The sequence below is a fragment of the Hirundo rustica genome, chromosome 10, assembly GCF_015227805.2.
Source record: "Hirundo rustica isolate bHirRus1 chromosome 10, bHirRus1.pri.v3, whole genome shotgun sequence".
In the NCBI taxonomy this organism is placed as follows: domain Eukaryota; kingdom Metazoa; phylum Chordata; class Aves; order Passeriformes; family Hirundinidae; genus Hirundo; species Hirundo rustica.
In genome coordinates, this window is record NC_053459.1 from 8,045,650 (window position 1) to 8,065,759 (window position 20,110).

Genomic DNA, 20,110 nt, shown 5'->3' on the forward strand with positions numbered 1-20,110 from the left:
AGTCTAGAAATTATCTGGCACAAGAAAACAAAGCTGAATTGATGATTTTTGGCATTAGTTACGCTGAAGCGCCCTATTCCCTAATATGGAACCAAGAAAAAAATATGTTTAGAAATACACAAATCCCCTGCAAAATCCAATGCTAATCCAAATTTACAGTTAGCAACTAAAATTAGAGGCTGGTCTGCTACAACCCCAAGATCATGGAACAACCCCTCCATTGCTGTTCCGTGTGACAGCTCCAGCCAACGAAGGGTTAAGCACCGTGGCAGCAAAACGCTTCCTATCTGGGCAATCGGTGCCACTAAAATAACAATTCCTCTTGTTTCCACCCTGCTTATAGGGAACCAGCAGGCCTTTTGCTCATTATCATTTACTTCTTTGATCTTCCTCCCCCTGCACCTTCCTGCCCTTCCTTTCACAAGCCCGGCAGCTCTTTGGCCAAGGTGTACGTATCAACACCATCTGGCTGCAGGCAAGGAAACACCGCTCCGTGCTTCCCTGAAGACAAGCCTGCTGCGCCAGCCTTGAGCCACTGACATGATTTCCAGCTCAGCACTTCACAAGAGTTCTACCCCAACACCATCACTGACATTTCCTCACAGAAGTGGAGAAGGAAAAAAAAAAAAAAACCCAAGCTCTCCACGGGATCTGTCGTGGCAGGGAATGTGCGTCTCGCGTTTTATGGACACCGAATTCCAGGCTCAATTATGTGTTGCTGCCACGAGCTCTGCCTGCCAAGCCCAGCTCTGTTTCTGATAAGCAGGCAGCAGTACAAGGTGAGGACAAGCCACAGGTCTTCTGAGCTGCTTTTTCAGTACTGCTGTTCGCACAACACAGCCGTCACGGGAAAGGCTGAGCATCTCAGGAAGCTTGTTGGCAAACCTTGTCCTTTGTTACTATGTTCTACCAAAATATTTAGCCAAGAGAGTAATAATAACCTCTATTTATCATCTCCACAACGGGTGAGCAATTCCTGCTTTACAGCTGTAGGTTTATGACAAAGTAACATTAGGAACAGGGCCTGTGCTTTGTTAGTCGATTTCCACAAGCACATATTTATTTATGTGTCTAAATTTTGCAGGCAGGACTGCCCTGACAAATTAAAGTTAAGGGAAATGTATGTGTGTATCTCCTAGTTCTTGGAATTGAAATCATATTAGCAGTGCATGCAGTGCTAAATGAAAACTCACTGTGAGCCTTTTGAGTGCAGCTCTTTCTTCAGCTGCTACCTTTGGCTGTGCAGCTCCAGCTTATGTTCAGAAACTACTCTTCACTAAGCTGCTTTCACTAATTGACCAAACTATTACATTGGTTGATGTGTCATAATCGGTTCGAGTCACGCTCAGCTCCATCCAGTGAGGTACTCCTCAAACCCACAAGGACTCCTCTGCCCTCAGGAGCCCAAAGGTCCAAGGCTGAAGCCTGGAGAACCCTATCCAGGGCTGCTTCCATTCCAGAGACTGCACAGGGAATGCGCACTCAGCCCTCAGCCTGAGACCGCTGACAGGGACCCGTGGGTGAATGCTCCAAATGAAATGCATTGCCTTCAGAAGAAGATATTTGTTAAGAAAACAAACAAACAAAATATTAGGGAGACAACTTGCAATATACTGGCCAGATGTGCATCTTGAAGACATGTTTTTTTAAAGAAAAACAATAAATTCAGAGTTTTGCTCCTCTATGCCAAATTGTCCATGACACAGGAGCATGCTGCACTTGGGCACTAGCTTGGTGTAATTCCAGTCAATAAATTTTGCAGAACAAAGATCAGCACAGGACTCAATATTAATCTCCTGCTCCACTCAAATATATCCGTAAACATTCCTCTGTCTGTACATATGTAGTAGTAAGCAAAGTAGGACAGAAAATTCCAGACCAGTTTAAAACCTAACTACACAAGTTGAGCTCCTGAAATCTGATAACCATTAGAAATGCAAATAAACTTCCTCAACCTTAGAATTTTCAAATAAATTGTGTTTAAATTTGCCATTTGTATTCTTCTAAAGCTAGAGAGCTGATACTCTACATGCTTTATAATCATCCTGAAAAAATAGAGACCTGGGCTTCAGATGTGCAAGCCAATGTATCCTAAATTAAAAGAAAGACATAAAAAGACTCCACATTAATAATCCTGAAGACAGACATTACTTTATTACAATGGACAGAATCAAGCAAAACAAACGCCTATAAAAATGCTATAAAAGATGTTTTTTATTGTAAGCCTAGTCATTGACAGTGAATTTGAATGCTAGCTATGCATAGGTCATATCAATACTTTTTAATGTCTTGTTTTACACTAGATTTCTGTGATGTTTCAAGGTTCTTACTAATCCTTTAGGCACAGAAACACCAGCAGGCGCCAAATTAAATTATCAGGCAACAGGTTTAAAACAAACAAAAGGAAGTACTTTTTCACACAATGAATAATTTAATTGTTGAATTCCTTGCTGCAGGATGTTGTGCGTGCCAAAGTCATAGGCCAGTTAAAAAAAAAAAAAAAAAAAAAAAAAAAAAACCACCCTACATAATTTAGACAACAGATTTTCACCAAGGCCTATTATATAAATAAAGCAAATCTGCAGCTCTGGAATTGCCAAAACTACAGAATACAGGATTTTGGAAGAGTAAATAGGGAGAAGTGTCATTCCACTTTACCTTGGGGAGCATTTACCTTGCTGTCCCAACTCCTGCCAAAAATAACCCCAAAGCTCCTCTTAGAGAACCACCATTGGTGGAAGAGGCTATTGGCCCAACTGGATTCTGGCTAACCTTTGCAAAGATCTTTTTCCTCCTCACTAACTCTAGTGAGAATGAAAAAATGTTCCCCCATCGCATTCTTCAGATGAGACTTTTGACAAAATCTAGCAAAAGTTTCTGCACTGGATTTCCTAGCTGCTTTTTTGCGTCTCTATTATAATTCAAATTCATCTCAATTTGCAACTGTACAGTCTGTTCTTTTCAGATCAGACAACGCTTGGATAATCATAGCTTATTAAAAATGTTTGTTTATAGTTTCTGCCTCAATTTAACTGTAAAGAGGCTGTATATATACTCTGGCCACCAGAGCACAAACGCCTGTCCCCTGCAGCTCGGTATTACTCGGATATTGAGCTGCAGGACACACGCTGCTATAATGCCAGGGATGGGGCTGTGCTGCCGCCAGCCCTCGCATGAGGATGAGCCCCATTCCGTGAGCAGGCATCACACAACCATTGCCACAGGGCGGGATTCACTCCCACCAGAGAAGGGTTTCTTTGATACCAAGAAAACATATTGACCAGAAAACGCACGAGTAACGTCCACCAGTGCAACATACCCGTATTCGGTGTCGTCGTGCAGATCGGCTCCCTCCTCCACAGCAGCTCTCCACATCCCTGCATTGGTGCCACATTTACTGCGGCAACCGGGAGTTCAGGACGTGATTGGCTCTCAGCTCATTCGGAATTTTTGCAGCAGCAGATGCTGTCATAATTCTTTTTCATAGCTTCACCTTTCCCGTTTTATCGGCAAAGATGACTGTCAAATTTATCTTCTGTTTAGATCATCAGCAACAGAAATCAGACGCTTTTTGAATAAAAGCCAGCTTTTTGAGCTAAGTGAAGCTTGAACATATTTCAAGCTTACTTATTTTATATTTGTAGCTGAAAACTACTAGTACACACGTGCTATATCAAATCATGAAGTAGCATAACTCAAATTCTCTGCCTTTTGTCATGTTTTCATTTTTTTGACAGAATTTTCAAAGCAAGTATTGGTAAACTGCTACATGGAAGCTCTCCTTCAGAATTAATACAAAGTAACCCAAATATATTTGATTTTACTTCCATTTCTAACCTAAATTAAAGCCCCTTTAATTTTGAATGAGATTTGGGAGAAAGAACCGATGTTTATGCAATCTACATTTAATTCCAATGATTAAGTTTCAGTTTAACTTTGCTAATGCACACATATCAAGAGGTTGTAGTTGCTTTTGAAAAAGTAATGGACTTTAATAACTACACTGGGTAATATAGTAGATTTCTCCCCAGATTGTTTTTCCAGAAATAAACTATGCTACAAAATATATTTAATCTGCTATTGAAACAGAAAACTGTTGTATTCGTTTATAGCCTTTTTGTCAGAGACAGGTACTTCAAAATCATGCAACAGCTTATCAAAACAAATCAATTAATTTTTAATTTAAAAAATGTTGGTGGAAAATAAGTGGGAAGAAGCTAATTAGAACCAGGAAGGTCTGAATGGAAGAAACTCCTCACAGAAGTGTTGAATAAAAGCCAGAGGATTTTTTGAGAGAACTGCTGCTAACTCTCCTGACTTTATCAGCAGGATGTGTTGTGTGATTCAGAGCCATGAAGAACCTCTAGCTGAACAAACATTTGAACAAGTTATTCGTTTCTGAAACAGTTCCAGGTTACATTACAGTAGGAAAATATATCTCTTGTATAAGGTAGAGTAAAGCATCTTCACTTATTTTCACATTTAACTAAGTTTTCTATTCATGTTCTGAAACACCCTAAAATATTGGCACTTCTGGGGCTGGTGTGGTTGCTAGGTGTTCCTGTTTGCAGATGAGAAGGAATTCTACTCATAAGATAAGATCAAATCCTTATGGACTGGAGTTACACTACAGAAAATCCACTAGAGATAAAATAAAAAAGAGATTATATAAATAAATATGTAATAATTGATGTGTTTAAAAGTTAATGCAAGAAAAACCTTGGTTAGGAAGAGCATGCTATGAGGAACAATAAACCACAAGAACTCAACCAAGCTCAAACAAGACTGTTTTAGATGGTTTATCCCCAGTCTGCTGCTTTGTTCAGATCTTTAGCGTATGGGATTGCAAACCAGCAAAGTTTGGTGTAATTTACTAGTTCTGATTCACTTGCCCAAGCCATGCCTGCCTTCCAGGGAAAGTTTTGCCTGCATTTAAAACACTGATTCATAACTCACTCAAACATTACACTGATTCAACAATTTTTCTTGTGTGAAGATCTTAAAGTGATACAACTGACTGATACAATTGGGATTTAGATAGTTTTTGGTGAAACCAAGAAAGCCATGTAAATACAGCTTTAACTACATGTTTATGTCCACAGAGAATTAATGGATTCTTCATTCAATCTTCTCAGCACAGTTAAGAAGAGAACATTACAAGTTTTAAAATCTTGCCAATGAATGATGGTGTCTGCATTCCCAGAGGAAAATCATCACCTAGTCCACATGTTGAAAATTCTATGGGCATTTTTAAAGCCAGATGGACTTCCTGTGATTTAAAACAGTAGAAGTCTCTCAAGAACAGACCATAACTCATTCAAAGACACACTCAGGGTACGATCTGAACTTTTCTAAAACTGTAAATAAAAAAATTAACAGAGGGTTAATATGAAGGGGAAAAAAAACCAACAACAAACAAACAAACAACAAAAAAAAAAACACTTGAAGGAAAAGTAGTGTATCCAAACATGCAGAGTAACACAAGTTAATGAGATTCCGATTAACAGTCAGAGATAAGGCACCATCACACAAATCTAATGGAAGTTCACAGATTGGAGACAATTTCATCAACTCCTGACCTCAAGAAGAAATTGTCCAGCCCATCAGCTGCTCTAGAACTGTATCTGTAGAAACTAAACAACGTCAGGCTGACTCTCCTGGACTTGTCTGTGTCAGTGGTGACACACTTGGAAGACCAGAGGTCAATCAGTTCACTTTGGGTGGCATAAAGTAAAAATAATAAAATTCATTGGAGCGAATCAAATCTGAAAGATGGCGAAATCTGAAAGATGCTTGGTTAAAAAAGTAGGAAAAATAAGATTATCCTGTTCTTCTGGATTTCAATACTTTGTCTTCCCCAATGGTATTATTACCTAATTTCTGATCCAGCTATATCCCCAGCACTGCAGTTTTGAGCAAAAACAACTGCAAGAGGAGCATCTGTACAAATGAGTTCATGTTTCTGTATGTGTGCACACAACCAAGATCCTAAGGACAGACGAAGGGCTATTTTTAGTTTGTTTTCATAATAAGAACAAAATCTGTAGAGTTTTCCCACTTACCTGCAATCTGCTGGGTCTGTAATTGCTGGTCAGCTCTTGCAGATGTGACCTCCTTAGCAGGTTTTGGTGAGCACCATGCCTGAATACTGCCAGTGTCAGACATTCCAGCTGATTCTTAGGGCTCCTATGAGTGTCAGCCTCTCAGGGAGGGGCATGAGAGAAAGAAACATCTCACACATACTTGTAGGACACAAAAATCCTCCAGAAATTCTTCAAAACCAGGATAAAACACTTAAAAGACTTCCTGTATTTAAGTGGGCAGCTACAGCACAGCTTGCTCATGTTGTTGAATGTAGAGTCTACAACATTTTACAGCGTACACACCTTTTAGTCATGTTTTATATGTATGTTATTATTATAGTTTTAACACTGCATGTGAATTTGGCATCCATTAAAATGAGCAGAGCATTAAAGAGGCTGGAACCCACTGGTCTTTGGGGAAGCATCTCTTTATGACACTCCTCTGCAAATGGCCAACTATTGCATTATGGAGCCTTTCTTGAATTCCTGCCAGTGACACTGGATCCTGTAATGGGTTTGTAAGGAGGCTAAAATCAACACCTCTAAACTAAATGGGGAGGAGACAAAGGAACTGGGAAATGGTGAGAAGAAACAGAGTGAGGACAATGTAATTTAGAAGGTCAGAAGACTGCTGTCATGGTGAATAGCAAAAAAAACACCCCATGCTAATCTACTGAGAAGGGCCTTGGGAAGGAGCAGAATTACAGCTTCAGGAATTCAGAGAGAACACAGTCTGCCCTCCCATTCAGAGGATGCTTTCAAAAAAAATAGCTCTCAAAAAAGGTTAGGAGGAAAGAAATGGCTTACATTATAGTGATGATGATGATGATGATTACAGTTCACCTATTTCACAATCACACTGTCCAAAAAGGAAAAGAGAACTTCTAAGAAGAAAGAATTTTTCAGCAAATCTAAGCTCAATGATGGCTGTCAAACACTCTTCAGAGGCAGTTTTGTTGCTATAAGACATGTTTTCAGCTAATATTATATCAGCCTGTTAGAATTTGCACAAAATCAAACTTTTCTTTGTTAAGAATCATCTTCTCCAGCTGCTTTCTATTGCACCTGAGGTTATGATCTTCTGTTCCCATCCTTATACTCAGGAGACTGTATAGAGGAGAGGGCAAAGTTTTCATGCAGCAGGAGAGTTTAAATCTCTTCTCACAGGAAATACCTATTATTTTTTTTTTCCCCAAGAACCATAAACTAGTACTAGATTAAAAAGCAGGATGAAGACATTCATCACAAACATGTACAATGGTGGTCAACAAAGTCACTGGAGACGAAGCCAGGAGAAATCATAATGGAAAGAAATATTGTATACTGACAAAAAAATCATTGCACAGGAATGTAGGGGCGCTGGTGCAGGGAGGAAAAAGAATTTGAAAAAGAACAACGTTGTTAAAGTATTGTTTCCACTTGTGCCACTGTTTTTGTGAATGGCTGTTTGCAAGTTCTTGAACCCCTCTCCACTTCTCAAGTCCCTGGTTTGTGCAGAGTGGACACAATACTGACTGCCCTGGCATTGCACTGGGATCTGTGCAATATCACATTTAAGCACTTCCTTTTACCTCCCACTTTTCTCATATCATCATTCTCTACAAAAAGTCACTTCAAACAAATTTATTTGGGGGAAAAAAAAAGGCAACCGTTTCAAGTGATTACATTTATAATTTTAATAATGTAAGAGGTTTACAGTAAGACACCATGCAACCAAGAATTCATTACTTTTCCTTTCAGATTTTAATAAAAGTACAGTATGAATTATTTAAACTACATGAAATTTGTCAAGATAAATTAATTTAGTACATGTTGTGATGCAGTATATTCTAGCTTTAATTGTGTTTGCTGCTTTCTGAGTAGCAATTCAGGAAGCCCAACAATATATTTCCACAGCTATTAAAAACAAGAACATGACAGTGTTGTATCATTTTCCACATTGTTTTCTCAGAGATTTTCTTTACCTCTTTTTTGATAAAATTTGAAGTCAGGTTATTGCATTAAAAGAAACAACTCATGAAACAAATAGTGACAACAGTGAGCAGTCCAGGGGATTTCTCACATACCTCCTCTAATACAGCTCTAGTCAGCAGCGTGCAGGAATAATCCCAGGGTGAGCAGCCTCCACCTCCAGAAGCTGCTGCAGGAAAATGGTGAGACATAATTTGGTACTATTTAATTCTTATTATAAGGGAAAAACAGGGTCCCAGGGAAGTCAGTAAAAATTTTGTCTCTGACATGAGTGATAGGCTCAATCCATTGCCCAAACCCAGCTGGTGGTGCCATGTGGGATGCCCTGGGGGACTCCAGCCAGCTTCAGCTGGGAGTGCTTGAGTTTCCTGCTGTACCTGCAGCCTAAAGGGGAATCCTTGGATCACTGGGACACCTCAAATATCCCTAAGCACTACTTTTAGATCACTGGACTGAGCCCAGGGTGTCTCCACTGGACACCCCAGGCTGATGCTGGCTTACACAGATCCTGTTGCTCGTCTGCTGACAGCCCCAGCCTAACAGTTCTGACAACATTCCTAACAAAAAATACTCATAAGTTGAATATCTTTATATACATTTAAGTATTTTTAATATACGTACACATTTAAAAGGACTCATCCTTTCACTTCACCTGTGCTGTCAAGTGTACCAAAGATAACATCCCCTAATACTGTATTGGTGTTGCACACCCTGGTTTTTGGTAGCAGAGGGGCCACAGAGATGGCTCCTATGAGAAGATGCTGGAAGCTTCCACCATGTCCAGCAGATCCAATCCCTGATGGCTCTGAAGATGGACATGCTACTGGCCAAAACTAGTAATGCCTCTGTAATGACATAATTAAGAAGAAAATCAAAAAAAAAAAAATTCAGGTTTTGCTCCTAGTTAGGAAGGAGGAGGTGAGAACATGTGAGGAAAACAACATGGACACCAAGGTCAGTGGAGAAAGAGGGGAAAAGGGGCTCCAGGTGCTGGAGCTGAGATTCCTCTGCAGGCTGTGGTGAGACCCTGGTGAAACAGCTGTGCCCCTGCAGCCCATGGAGATCCATGGGGGAGGCAGAAATATCCATCCACAGCCCGTGGAGATCCACAGGGGGCGCAGAGATCCATGCACAGGGAGGAAGCTCAGGTTAGGAAGAATGGTGCAAGAGTCTTCCTAAGTCAATTAACACTTGCTATGCAGGATGATGACATCTGAAACTGCCATAGTGCTGAAAAGCTAGAATCATATTTTAAAAAAACAGAACTTCAAGTGTATTATCAGATTTTTCCCAAGAAGTTGAGAATAATAACTTGTAGCACAAATAATCTTAAAATCAAATTTTGCTATAGCAAGCCACTAAATAGAATAGTCACACAGCATTTTCTCAATTGTTCATAAGGCATTAGCTTGTGTTTACTTATAGGCCACACAGTTCAGAAACTCACTGAGGTACAATTAGAAATGTCACCACTTTGGCAGAAAAACACAACATTTCAGCTTTTGCAAGCAGCACACACAAATTTAAAGACACTGAGTCAGACTCTCTGCTCACTGCTGTTGTGTTTGTGATCCACCACCCTCCCCTGCTCTCATGAGCCAGCTGAAGGGACCACTCCACCATTCCTGGGCAGGAGAGCACCATGCTCCCCTTGTCCCTGTGACCAAATCCAGCAGCAGAGACCCTCACCCAGAGCCACGTGCAGACCCAGCACCCCTGAACATCCTGGCTGAGCTCTCACAGCACTTGCTGAAGGCTGATGGAAAGGTGACTGGGCTGGTACAAACAGAGGAAATCTTCCTTGCATCTCAGGGAAGAGAACAACACCGAGACAGACACTTTCCTTGTATCTCAACACTCAAGACAAACCCTAAAATTGTACACACCAGTCTCCAGGTTTGAGAGATCCTGGGGTTTTCATCAGTAATAAATATCCATACAGTAAGAAAGGAGGGAGGAATATTGCTACACGTAAATAGGGTATTTCACACTGGATTAAAGCTTGGTCATAGCAAGATCATATATCGAACTGTCAGAAAAGGGGAGCATGAACAAACAAAAGTGTCTGATTCAGAACAAATCAGTTTTCTCCAGTATACAGGGATCCCACAGAGGGGTGAGCACTGAAATGACTACACTTCCGTGTAGATGCAAGCAAAAGGTACGTCAGGAAGTACTTGCACTAAAAACAACAAAAATAGCATTTAACATTTATTTACTTATTTATTTTGGAGAATCCCCAAGCTCTGCTCCTGGATTGGGAAACAGCAGCCCCAGTACGTATTGGTCTATGAGAGGAAAGAGAGGAGAGAATACCATGTCAAATTGATACTTCAGGGAGATTTGAAGGAGAATGAACACATATTTGGAAATGGGCCAGGACACTGGGGCTACTATGCCGTGCCCTACACAAAGAGCCATTGGATTGTTAATAACCATAAGCAATCAGGCCCTTCGTTTTATGTCTCATCAGCAAGACTACACCACATATTCATTTAACTCACACTTGCTTTTAAGTTCTCTCAGCTTCTATTGCTGATGAGTTTAATTCTGTCTTAACAATAAAGAGCATTCCTTTACTTTTTGTTCCCTGGAAATCTGTGGCTGATTCATCCAGCACTACACTGATGAAATTGTAAATGAAGAGATCCTGCACTGACAGAAAAAAACACATCAAGGATTTTAATGTGCTTTCCGGTTTTCTTAAGCTAAAAACCTTATTTTCTTCAGTGTCTTGATAAGCTGAGACAAACTTTTTCAGTTTGAGTTGTTGCTCAATTTTCTGTCTCTATTCCTAAACTGCTCATAGACATAGTATTAAACTAACAGTAAAACCAGCATTTAATTAAGTGCTTAAGGAGAGAAAGTTCTTCTGATCTAGCAAGATAAAAACAAGGTGTAAGTAGTTTTAACAGAAAATGTAAGTCAGGAAGCAGCCTGGAAAAGGCAGCCCAGTTGTAAGTGCCTGTGCTGGCTTGAAGGCAAAACCAGCGAGAGACTCTAAGTCAGAAAAAAAAAAAAAAAAAAAAAAAAAAAAAAAAAAAAAAAAAAAAAAAAAAAAACACAATTTAATAGGAGAGAAAAAAAAAAAAAGTAAAATAAAATAAAACAAAACACATGCAATGATACAAAAGATCACTGACAGAGTCAGAATACAACCTGAAACCGTGGTGGTAGCAGTCCAGATGAAGTGGTCTTGTTGAAGCAGTGTTCCTGCAGAAAGGTCTGGTAGCTCTCGCCCTCTGGGAATCCAGTGGGGAAGGCTGCCTCTGCTGTCCCAAATCCCAGATTATATCCAGGTGGGAATGCTTGACTCCTCCCCCTGGGTGGAGCATCTCACAATGGACTGATATCATTTTATCAGTTTTGTAATGGGTCCTTGATTGCCCATTAAACAGAGATGGCTCCTGGAGGGAGTTACCTAGGAGTCATGCAGCAGGGCATTGATGGGCCATGAACAGAAGATAGTCTGGAGGGAGGGGCCAAGGGAAACAGTGAACAACTTAGTTTCAACATTTCATGTAGATGGTGATAGAATACCTACTTTGGGCACATTTTACATTGTAACCCAGGACAGTGCCTTAGGCTTCAAAATTGCTTATTTTTTTTATAGTCCTTATTTCATCAGCAGAGTTGTATTGAAAATGCAAATCTTCAGAAGTGCCTGAAGATTAATTTTGTGGTACTCAGAAGCCTTCCTGTTTCAGCCTTTCTTCAGTAACACACCCATTACATCGTCCAACCCCTACCAAGTAATATTTTCCAAGAGGACATCAATTAGCTCCCTTGCCACGTGTGTTTCCACTGGTCTGGGAAGGCAACCTGCATTGTCAAGTATTCAGCTTGAACAACAACCTTCAGAGAACCTTCTACAAATGTTCAGCAAAGCTCTAGTTTTAAAGAAATCTCTAGCTGGATATACTAAAACTTTGTGGTGCTTTTTTGCAAAGAGCACACAGGTTCCTGCAGTGTAGCTGACAGACAGAAAGACACAAAGTCACACAGATAGATCAAGGCACCAGAGAATCACAAGCTTGTTTTAAGAGTCTTGGTGTCAACCAAGTACAACATAGGCTCTTAGATCACATAACACTAAACACACAAACAAAAATGTTTAGTGAAGCCTCCCTCTGAAATAAGGTTCCTGCTCTTTACAGTCCTGCAATTTCCTTGAGTGGTGCATGTCTGTTCATCTCACTTGATAACACAGCGAGTTTCCAGGTCATGCTAGACTTTCCAAAGTTTAGGTCTATCATCTTCTTTGTTAGCTCTGGAAGAGGAACAAAGCATGCAGTGACCAGCAAGAATAGATGGCTGAGCAGTGCCACGTTTAAAATCTATATCTATAAAGATAACATCAAGAGATAGAACTCAGGTTTCCCAATATTAAAAAAGTATTAGTCAACTATAAATTTATCCATCCTGCCCCAATCCCTCTGGAATCAGCAGGGCTGTAAAAAGGTTAGAGAGATAGGGTGATACTGGTTTTAGAGCTGAAGAACTCAGTTATATCCTTCTGTTGGAGATACAAGCCTAATTCACAGAGCCACCATTTCCTCTGCCATTATGGGGGTACTATGTATGAATCTCCAAAAAACCCACAATCTTGCAGAGCAAGGTGTATGAACAGCAGTGGGACCCTGCCAAGAACAATGATTCTTTTCTACTCATCTCAAAATTAAACAGTAAAATCCATTTAACATAGCAAATTACACCAGTTTAGGACACAGCTAAAAGGAGACTCCAAAGGCAAGTCAAAGCTGGGCAAACACCCCGTCAGGGCAGCACCACTGGAAGTATGGAGCCTTGGGGGAAAAAAAAAACATTATAAGAATATTCTTATGCAGTTCTTTATGCATCATTACCTTCTTCTTAGTATAAACTCTACCGTGCTGAACACATCCAGATTTTGCATCATTTTGTAAGTTAAACAATCCTATGTGAATGCAGGCCGGGATACAAACCACCTGGAACTGGTGGGTATTGCAAGTACACACCAAGCTGCCACTGTTGAGCAGTAGATCACTAAAACAGAGCATGCTGCAAGAGACCCTTTAGTTTTATCTGTACTAATTAAAGGGAAAAGAAGGTGATGCTTTCTGTTTCTGTAGACACAGGCTCCTAGCACATCCCAAGCAGAGGAAAAGTAGCAGGTATCCAAAGCAGCTTCAAAACTGATATACACGGCAAATAAAACCTTTCTGATTGCATCTAAGTGGGCAAGCATTGCAAATTATCTGGAGCAACAACTTCACTCCTGTTATCACCATTCTGAGCTATTTATACTTGCACTGATTGTTATCCTGCACTCCTTGCCAAGAAACATTCTGAGAGCCTGTTAGCCACCACTCCTCATCTCTTCAAGAGCTAGGTCAGATTCTGAATATAAATAAACAGGCCCTTTGTGTCTGAACTTGAAAAAGAAATCAGTCATCTGTATATGATCTGTGTTAAGGGAAAATGTAATTTTTCCCTTTGACAACGTGTGTATGGTTGTTAAGCTATCTTGATTGCCAAGAGAAATTTGTTTTCCATGGAGGCTTCTATAGCTTAAAATGTCACTGGTTTTACCCCTCCCCTTCCTTTTTATAATTTCTTTTTCAATTATTTACAATTTTTAAGTTGGTTGTCTTCTAAGTAGGAAAAAAAAAAAGTAAAATCAGATTCCTGAAAATTAAAAGTCTGGCACAATCCTGTACTAAGAGGCCATTTTATCTTGTCTTCTCTGGAAAGATAGTTTGCAGATTCTGGCAAAGATCCCATTTCCAGTAACAAAAATCCCCAAGGACTTCTGATGCCTAAGACCTCCTCTTCCTGGATCCTGACCACATTGCTGTGATTAAACTGTCTAGTACAAAAAGAACTTTTGTTATTTGTATTTATCATTGCAAGAGGAAAAGAGCACAGAAAGAATTTGTATATTAAGAGCTGGATAAAATTGTCACCGGTGTACCTGAAGTGACTCTGTGAGCTCTGCTATAAGTTCAAAGGCATTTATCCTCCCTACACTCTGCATTGATACTCTGATCTGGGAAAGGTTTGGTATAGCACATGCAGTAAAGGCTTTGCCTGCCCAGCAAAGCAGTGGAATGAGGCAGATGATGCAGAGCACAGAAATTAGTCAGACTCTGTAATCATCCCTGGGTAGGAGTGTCTGCATACAATCACCTCTGTGCAAACCACCTGAAACAGAATTTGTTACGCACAAGTGTAAAGCCTGTAGCCTTGTCTCACATAATCTGTGCCTCTCAGTGAATAGTTCCTCGTGCACATTCTGCCCATCCAGCAGCACTGTGTGCACTGCTCCCTGCCCCTGGAAGGAGGAGGCTTTCCCACTGACACCAAACCTCTGCATTCCAGCCAGGAGTCCTGACTTCCCTGCGGCTCCAACCCGCTGCAGTAAAACCATTGCCCAAACTGCTTCGTCCTGCACAGTGCTGGAGAATAAAGCCTGTGTGAGGAACTGCCTGCTTGGAACCCTTTCTGAGCACTTCTGCAGATGGGGAGAGCTGGCTGTTCCAAGCCCTTGGGACATGGCCCTTTCTTTTAACCACAGCTCTACTCACTAACAATATAATCTTCCCTTTGAGCGTGGGGGGTGCTAATAGAAAGCCACTTTGTCAGCATGCTGGTGAGGCTACAACTGAAGGTATATCAACTCAGTCATTCATAAATCCATGTGTATATACTTCTTAAGCTCTAATGTCATGTCATCAATGCACTCTTTATTTTGCACTTATTGATACTAAATTCCAGCATGATTACAAAATCACATTTTTCACTTTATTGCATTTTGAATATTGAAGGGCTTTCCCCTTTATTAAATTACACTATATTACAAGAGTCTGAGAATCTTCTGATGCATGACCAAGTACATAGTTCCATCTGTTTTGTTTTTCTCATTCATGACAGAGATGATTTTGTTTTAACCAGTACATGTATTTCACTTTAATTCCACTTTATGTCTGTCAGGTTACATCATTTGTGATGTGCGGATACTCTGCTACAGAGCTTTGCAAAACCATTTAAATTTAAAGCAAAACCAGCTTTCTGCATAGCTCAGGTGTTCAGAAATGAGATATGGCTACTTAAGTTACCAGTTTAAATAGAACACATGGCACAAAGCCATATCAAACCTGGCAAGACCAGGCTGGCTAAAAAATCACTCCTGTTTGAAGGCTGCCTGGTAGCCTATATAAAGTGAACAAATTTCCTATTTGTGCTTTAGAAATGCAGGTGTTTACACAGCCAAAGCTGCTAGCACAATTGGTGGATTGTCAGCAGTCTTAGCCCAAATTCCAGGTGTCTGACTTTGAACTCAAACACTGCGCAGTAAACCAGGAGAAACTGCTCAGTGTCTCAGAGTTACAAGTGTGAGTTTATTGTTTGTATGAGAGAACTTAAAAGGCTGTGTAAATGAGAGCAAAACCCCGTGGCACAGGGTGCTGTAAAAGACTCAGAGGTGTCTAAAGCAGAGAGAATTAAAAATTAACTGAAACCTAATTTAGACGTCTAATCATCTGCGCACAACTTTCAGGAGACACCCACGGAAGAAGAGTCAGATTGCAGTAGACTGAATATCCACCTGAAAGTACATATACATGGGCCACAATAAATAGACAAACCATGAGCTTACCTGTTTCACAAAAAAATCTCCTAACCTCATGTTTGCCACATTAAAATAAAAATAAAAATATTTAAAAAAAAAAAAAGAAAACAGGTCTTAACATTTTACAAATATCCCTATCCTCCCTATCAAGTGAGATGAATTTAAAATTTCAAAGCTACGGAGAGTCATTGACCCAGACTATTGTACAGCCTCTGGTGACCATGTCACCTCACTGGTGTGCCATACTTTGATTCCAAAGCTGCCACACAGCAGAAGATCAAACTGCAAAAAACCCAGGAAAACTTTCAAAACTTATCACTTGAATACATTTTTTTGAAGTTCACTTATAATAAATAAATAAAGTAAATAAAATATAATTATGCCAGTGTTGATCAGGGTCTACTGATATTTTTCACACGACCAGCACCTCCAGAAGCACACTAGATGGGGAGCTAAACAACCACCGGTTTGCAAAGACATCGGGGAGAAGATGTTCCATTAGTCACTCACCCAAGCTCACCACAGAATAGCAGGTAATCCAAGGGTTTTTGTTAATGACTAATTGTTTACAGCACACAAGCTCAACACACAGGCTAAGAATCATTAGGTTTTGTTTTGTTTTCAGGAAAAAGCCAAACAGACCAAACACAAAACCAGAACCCTTCAGGGTCTCTGTTTTAAGGCTTAAAGAACATGATTGTAGCAAAGAGTCAGGGAAGTTTCTTGTTTGCAACAGCGGGTGACTGGGTAGTCAGACAAGAATAAATCATCTCCATGCACAGAACACTGCCTTCAGTTATTTGCTGGATCTAAGCTGAAGCAGTGAAATTCTCATTTCTTCTCCTTTCCTGTCCAGGTGAATGTTTTTACTTGCATGACACTTTGAGGAATTCCCTTCCAACAGCAGGTACCTTCCATTTGTAATGCTGCAGCTGCACACACGTCTGTGTCTGAGTGCACAGGTAAATCCATTTTTTTTCAGTAATGCTGAAGGTAGAAATTGATATAATCATTCTTCTTTCCCTCTAGAGCACTATTCACTGGCAACATACCTTTACACCTCTTCAGAGAGGGCAATTTTGTAGTTGAAGGGCAATAAGAACATCCCACAGCAGCAGAGGGAATCTGTGCATGGCAGAGACTGGATTTGTGTGCACCTCTGATTCAGAGAATAACTTATAAAACCATAAGTACGTGAGTTTACAGTGCAGTGCCCTTTCTCCCACTTTAGGCTACATTTAGATTAAAGCACTTTAGCTTGAGACAGGATTTCTCAGTAGGACAGGAACAAAAATTAAATATACCTGTGCCCCCCATTCTCTCTCTGCTTCTTTCAGCATTTTTGCACTCCTCACTAGAGGAGAAAGTGCTGTCTCTATAGCACAGCAGCTCTGCATGTTCTCAGTTTGGTTGGGCACAGCCATGTGAGAATCAAGTATTAAAATGAATTACCTAAGACATTACAGACTATGTCTAGCAATATCCAAGGGTCTTAATGCTCTAGCTTTTTAACACATTCCCTCCCCACAGAAGAATAACATTGTTTAGAGCCCTGCACAAAGATGAACATTGCATCAAAATCAGTATGGGCTGTGGGTTTTTTTGTTTTTTACTGGTATAACAAAGAATAGATCTTCCATTAGCCCTGATATTGAAGGTAATTTTCACAAGTATTTGCTCAGAGATTGTGCTTCCCAGGCATCACTGCAATTTGCTTTGCTAAAGTCATCAGAGGTTGTTGAATCTTGAGCACAGGGTGAAGAAAACAGCAAAAGCCAATTTGCTTGTAAGACAATTCTCTAGCAGAATTTTTTTGTTGCTGTTGTTTGGGGTTTTATGCAACTCTGTTTAATATTTTTCAGCTACCATATGCACGAGCAAGAGAAATTCAGCATCAGGGTTATTACCCAGGAGATACAGGTGGGTTGCTTTCCTAAAGCAACCATTTCCCAACCCGTTACTCCTTCCTGTAACTCTATAAATAATTGAGAGAATATGCCTGTTTCACAGGAGCAACTCACTCTTATCAGGTGCCAGCTAGAAAGGCGTCCCCAGCTTACAGCACACCAGAGCAGGTGCTACAAACCAGACCGCTTTGATTTTCTCTGTGCGTGGAAATGTTCATCTCAAACATACAGACATAAAGTGGCATACACTAAACCTGTAAGTATTGGGCACCTCCACTTGTAAACTCATTTTACAGCTGTAAATTAAAGGGCTTTAAAGGCTTTTTATGCAGATGATAATAAATTCCATTCACAAAATAGTTTTTCCTCTCTCTCCTTTGCAGAACTTTCCCATGTGCTTTCACATGATTCACCTGTTCTCATTACGTGCACCTTTGTCCTGTGATAAAGCATTCCTTCGTCACAGAATAATTAAATGCCACATTTCTCTCATTCCTCTTGGCTAATCAGTAAATCCCTTACAGCAACAAGCCAAATTGCAGCAAATGGATCGCACATTGTAAGGCACACTTCAATATCTGACCACAACAAATTAAGACATTTACTTTCAGTATGAATTTGCATATGCAAAAGTATGAAACACCATATCTGTGACAAAAAAGTATAAGCTTTTCCTAACTGTGCAATGAGTATGATCCATGAAGCACAATAAAAGCAGTTAAAACCACACATATTTGAAACACTGAACGTTCAGAATGTTGTTCACTCTTTGCAATGGTTATATAAATCGGTTTGTGACTGAGGCTCAGTATTAACAACAACAAATGATGAAAATGTCCATCAATTGAGGATGTTGGCACCTGCATAAGGCCCATGCAGCAGGAAGAATTCTAGCATGAGTAAATGGTAAATGCATAAAAATGATTGGCAGAATGAACACTTTGTTTCCTAAAACAATAACTCCTCGCTCTCCATTGTAATATTTCTCTTTAAGTACAGCTCAAGGTAGAAATAAGCTCCCATCTCCCTCTTAGAAAAGCATTATTCAGGATTCAGAATGATCTGTTTTGATGGTCCTGTGGGTTTAACTGGGAAAATGATGGTTGCAGTCTGGTCTGTGGGGCAAGGCAGGCACAGTCACAGCAGAGCTGTGCCCAGGATTTCTGTGCTGGGAATACCCCTGCACATGTCCTTCAAGGGATTTCCTTGGAGTATTTGAACAAGCAGAGCTGTGCAGCTGGTGGTGGCTGTTAGGAGACCGAGCAGGGTTTTGGCCACCTGGACACATATGAGCCTACACAAGAAGAGAGATCCCAAAGGATAGGCCGGTAGACACAGAGGGGACCGCATGGATCAGTTGAGGTTCTCAGCGTTACCCACCCTGGATCACACCTCCTTTAACAGTGACGAGTGTACCGAGATCAGCCAAGCCCTCGATGAGACCCTAACAGGGTTTGGTCTCGTGAATTTACTGTTCTTCTCCCATGTTCACCTGAGCTCTGGTTCTGGTGCTGTGCTGAACTTGTGCAACATCAGAGTACCAAATTAAAAAAAAAAATAAAACAAACCTCCAAGCCATAGAGAGGAAATTAATCTTTGGGCAGCCTGTCCAGTTTATAGGGTGACTGTATACATTTCTGCAGGTGCATCCCTGCTGGGAGAGAACACATCTCTGCAGGCAGCTGAGCTGCCTTGGCCCCACAGTCACCTTCACCGCAGGAGCTGGGACCACGGCAGGTTTGTGCTGCTGCTGAGCCCAGCTCAGACAGGCGAGGCACCAGTGGTGTGTGATGCTGCCTCTGTCTTGCTAAGGGCACGAGCAACCTTTGCACAAAGGAAGAGCAGGACCCTCCCAGACACAACCCCATTAAACACAGGAGATAAAAAAGGCACATAAATACAGATCTCGTTTTTTGGAATACGTAGAGTGATGCATTCACGCTTGGGCAAGCACATGAAAGACATCAGCAGTGCACAGACATTTTCCAAGTCCTCTGCACAGGAGTTTGTCTGGAGAAGATAAATATATTTGCATAAGCAGTTTTAATTTGCAGTGTTTTAATTGTTGCAGTATTTCAGAGGCACAAACTGTTCCAGTTTCAGAAGTTCTAAGCACAAAACACCCCCACACCCTGCGTGACCCTTGTAATCAGTGGGGCTACAGTGGCACAGGAGAGATCAGAAATGCAGACAGAACATATTTTCTAAGTCTCATTAAGCGAGAACAAATTCTGAAGGCAAGGAAGAGCAGCCTTTTCCAAAAATGCAACAGAAAAGGAAAGCAACGGGTGCAGTTTCAATCACGGGTTTATAAATGCAAACATCCTCACGTTATCTTTACTGCCAACTAAATGATGAGCATTACACAGTAATACCTATATTTGCTGGAACAGGAAATCAGTAAAACAGTTTTCTGTCAGACATTACATCTGCTAGTGCCTCAGGACACTCAGACTGACTGATGCTGGTAAGGCTGATGTGTGACAATCATAGGCAAATTACATTTTTTTTTTTCAGGCTGGTTTATTTTGTTTTAATTG